This window comes from Neomonachus schauinslandi, chromosome 4 (genome assembly GCF_002201575.2).
Source record: "Neomonachus schauinslandi chromosome 4, ASM220157v2, whole genome shotgun sequence".
Lineage (NCBI taxonomy): Eukaryota > Metazoa > Chordata > Mammalia > Carnivora > Phocidae > Neomonachus > Neomonachus schauinslandi.
The window spans coordinates 119676061-119681161 of record NC_058406.1 but is presented as its reverse complement, the minus strand read 5'-3'; positions in this window follow the sequence as shown (position 1 = coordinate 119681161).

The following is a 5101-nucleotide window of genomic DNA, read 5'->3' as shown; positions in this document are numbered from 1 at the left end:
TGACTGCACCACCCAGGTGCCCCACGTGTGGAAGCATTTTTATTTGTCACAAGGGAAGGTGGAGCCCTACTCATACGTAGTGGGTGAAAAACAAGGGTGTTCATGTTCCCCTCAAGGAAGAACTACTCCACCTCAAAATGCAGTAACATCCCCTTGATGAACATTTAGGAGGCAATATATAGTCCAGAGTGATGTGCATATGCAAGACTTTAATCAGAAAGTCAAAGAGATTCCTTTAACTTTGAAAAGGAAATGAAAAGTAGAATATTTGGAGTGTGAAAGTGGCAGCCCATGGAAATCCAGTTTTGCTAGGCAGGAGGGGGTGCTTCAGGGCAAGAGTATAATAAAGACTGCAACACAACAATGGTTAGTCTGGAAATTCAGGGGCCCAGGCTGTAGGTAGGATACATTCTTTAAAAAGCTATGCTATAATTACTGTGTCAGAATGTATAGGCTTATGAACAAAGAATAGACAGGAAAAAGTAAAATTAAGTGTTACTCTAACAAGCGTTAGAGTAATAGGACTATGTATGATTTTTTTTTCTTTTAAGAGTAAAAACATTGTGGAACAGCCATAAAATGAAAAATTGATAAGCATATAATGCTATCTAACCATAGCGGTGAGGATGAAACTAGTGTTAAAAATAGACACTCTTAGACAGGCGAGGAACCCAAGAATGAAGATAACATTCTTTTTTTTAAAAAAAATTGTTTTTTGAAGTTTTAGGTAAAAATTTTGTATTTTTGACTTGTCTTTTTAATTAATTGAATGCACTTTCCTTTATCTTTGCGTATATGAGAGTTTTTAGAGTTTATGATTCTTTAGATAATCAGGTGACCCCTCTTGATTTCATAATTTACTATAGTAATGACAGTTAATTTAGGGTTGGTGGATACATCTGTGAGTACATTACTTCTCAATTTCAAATTCGACTTTTCCTTAGAGAAGACATTATTTGATTAAGAGAGGGTCCATCCTGACTGTGAATCTTGTGCAATTTAAACATTTTTCTAGTTATAGCCTACTTTCATTTCTAAATTATTATTTTATCATGAGAAAATATCTCCCTCCCTCAGGGCCAATATAAAACACTCTGCATAGATTTTATCCTTTTTAACTTGGTATTATACAGAACTAAAGATAATATAAAAGTACACATAAAACCCCAACATTTCTATAATTTTGATGTCTTTCATTTGCATTGTTTTCTTCAGTGGTTATATTTGCCTGTATGTGATACTCTGCAAAATGTTATCAGGTTTTGACATGTTTGTACCTTTAAATTGAATTTTTTTTGGAACGAAACCTAGAACTCTCTTTCCAAATATCTCAGGATTTTTCTGTATTTTATTTGAAGTGGCATTTTCTTCCCATGGAAGTAACTTACTATTCTAATGTTTACCACATTTTCACCTACTGTCCCTCTTGTGCTTGACTTTTAATGTGGGCATTTTTTGCTTTCCCCAAAGCACACAGTATATGGATTCATTTTATAAACTATCTTTTTTTTTGCTAATCTTTTTCCTATAGAACATTTTTTGTTTCAGGTCTCAGAAGCATCTTAGGTATAAGATAGAATGATCACAAAAACCTGGTTATTTCCAATCCTTTTCCTTATTTTATTACCCACAAAGTACAATAAAACAGAACATTCCTCCACTTATATTTTCTGCTTATCAATTTTCACATTATGTCAGTCCAATAAAAAGTATGATATTGAGGGGTTTTTTAAGAGCTTTCCATTTTAGATGCCTCTATTATAAAAATAATCATTTCTATATTTAGAAATAATCGTTTCTATACTTTGAGCTCATAGAAGTTAGTTTCCTAGGTACAAAGTAGGTTCTGAAAACTACTTAATATATTTTTTCTAGTATTTCTTCAATCTCCTATATTTTATGGGTGGGCCTGTTCTCAGAATGTCCTAGTTCTCAGAACGTCATTCCTCTTTTTCTCTACTTCTGGCCTGCACTCGCATCAGTTCTTGTCTTATTGCATATATTTCAATGAGGGTCACAACAATTGTTTTTGTTTTACTGCTGAATCCCTCTTTTCCATTTTCTTTCTCTGTGGGACTTTCTGTGTCCTAAGATATACATCTCCTAAAAGCCCCCTTCTCCCAATAAAGCATGTACCCTTGTCTCCTAGAAAAACTGTTTGTCTCACCCAAGGAAGCTCATATATGCAAGTATAAAAGAGAAAGCCATAAGAAACCATTCTACTGGGGGCATTGTTTCCTGGGCTCCGTGGCCAGGATGAGAGAGCAGCAGTGCCCTTTGAGAGCCATGAAATCAATGAAAATCACAGCCTGCACAACTCTTTCCCCAGGTGCTTCTGCAGTGGCCTGCACAGAGATAGCCCACAGTCCTCCATTCATCGCAGCACCAGGGGAACATTTCTCACTGCCCCTGGAAACAGAATGTGCTGTTGTTGCTGTCCTTGGCAAAGGACTCCAAAAGATGCCTCCGTTTGTGTGTGTGTGTGTGTGTGTGTGTGTGTGTGTGTCTAAGCTCATCCTTGCCTTCATTCCAGTCCTGGCAAGGAGCCTGTACTCCCATGCTGCTCAGTTCCATGTATATTTCCCCACATGACTGATACTCTGTACAGTTTTAACCAGCTGTTTCCTCCTGGCATGAACATTTCCTGCACTGACTTTCCCCTCTGCCTGGGAGATTTGTAAGAGTTTCCTGATTGCTCTTGTAGTTTTTCTATGTTTTCCCCAATCAAAGCTGCCTCTACGTTTGCAGTCAAACTGCATTTCTTTCCATCCTAAAGTCATAGCGTACTCCCTCTCCTCCTGTTTCCCCTTGTCTTGATGTAGCAATTCATTTTAAAATTCCTGTGACCATTTAGAATGTCAGAGAAAAGCAGGATCTTATTTATGAAACAAGAGACAGGGACAAACAGATAGAAGTCAATAAATAAATAACCCCAAAAAGGTGTATGTGGAGGAGGGTACAAAGGCTTTTGAATTACCATAGAAACAAACAGATACTAACTACAACATGCACAGGCTTCTAACAATCCTTTAAGAGCAAACAAAACATGGTTGTGTTCTATGCTTCCACAATAATAGTTTTAAAAATCTGTACACTCCACTTTTCTAAATTCCATCTGAATAAGATGAACACTTTATTACCATGCCATTTGGCTCTCTGTTTCAGATATGTATTCCCCAGTGACAACAATCCTATAAAATAAGTGCCACGGTTATGAAATTCTAAGCCTCTTACTTGATCGTGGAAGAGAGCAGTGAAATGCTTCAAACTGGTCCCAGTATAATCCTAAGGTGAACTATTAGCCATAAACTATAATGATGATAATAATTAACATCTAGTGAGTATTTACCACATGCCAGTATTTTTCCAAGTAATCGACTTCTTTTGTTTCATTTTATTCTCATCACAACCTCATGAAAAACATGTTGTTTTGGAGAGCGGACATGTGGTTCATGAGTTTGAGAAACTTGCTCAAGTTCACAAATATAGTAAGCCACGTTTGACCAAGTCACACTCCACAGCCCTTGTTCTTAACCACCTACGCTTTATATTAACTAGTTAAAATGTTTGTTCATATCCTTTAGCGAAAATCTTACATTTTAAATCAATGTGAGTTTTCATGGGCCCTTAGACTGCAACACCCTGGGGAGCCCATCACAAACAATGCAATGTAAGGTGTGCCTTGGGAGCTGAGCTGTGTCAGAACCTCGGATGTACTATTCATTTCAATAGGACTATTCTCACTATTGAAGAATGAGATCTTTGTGAACTTCCTAGATTTCACAAAGAGGCAAAATGAAATGGATTTGGTGAGAAAAGAGCAGCGTTACTGATGCGGTTGTCAAACTCGGGTGTTGTCTAAAATCACCTGTGGGCGTTGTTACACATGCAGACATTCGAGGCTACCAGCAGGCATTTGGTTTCAGTGAACTCAGAGGATCCCACGACTCCAAATTTAAACAAACAGAGAAAATAGAAGAAAAGGGCTGATGCAGACAAGCTTACTTTGGGCATGATGAAATATTTTTAAATTAGGTCATGGTAATGGTTGCAAAACTCTGTAAATATACTAAAAATATTAAATTGTATTCTTTAAATGGGTGAGCTATAGGGCATATAAGTTGGATCTCAATAACAGTGTTGAAAAAGTCATGAGCAAAAACGACCACAGGCTCACACAGGGCTCACAAAGAACAGGGTTGGAATGGATCGTTTCTCTGAGCTGGAAGTGTCATGGTTTTTTCACTCACTCTGAATAATTAAAGTACTTTATGACAAAGAGAACTCCAGAGGGACACATGATCTCTATTCTCTTTTTGGTCCTTTCTATTCTTTGTTCCTTCTTTCCATTTTGTATTTTTTTTTCCTGAAGAGGAGTGATATAAACAAGTATGTTTTCATATCTTCTCTACTGGCTTTTTAGCTATTTCTCTTTTTATGATTTTTATAGCAGCTGCTCTAGGAATTTTAATAGGCGTTCTTAATTTACCATGATCAACCCTGAATTAATATTACAAGTATTCACATACAATGTATGTACATATAATGTATTGAGACATTTTAACCTAATTTTTAAAAATTTAAGATAGAAAATAATCTTTTATATTCACCCCTTTTAAAAAAATCCTTATCAAGGTTCTTTATTTGTTATTGTAGATCTGAATTTCCATCTGGCACCATCTCCCTTCAGATTGAAAAACTCTCTTTAGCAGTTTTGATAGCGTGAATCTGTCAGCAACCATTTCTCTCATCTTTTGTTTACCTGACAATATTTTTATTTAGCCAGAATTTTTTAAATATATTTTTACTGTGTGCAGAACACTAGGTTGAGAGTATTTAGTTTTGCATTTTCACACTTCAAAGGTTTTGTTCTATTTTCTTTTTGTCTCCATTATTTCTTATACTGTCATATTTATTATCATTCCTCTGTAGGTATTGGTCTTTTTTTCTGGCTGTAAGATCCTGAGGTCATTTTCCATTTTCCACCCCAGCTTCCAGCTTATGCTTACTCAGTGCAATTCCCAAAGAGGGAATTACTAGACAAAGAGGATTAGCTTTGTGTTTGGGGCGGCATGAGATTCAAATACAGATTTGCCCCGCA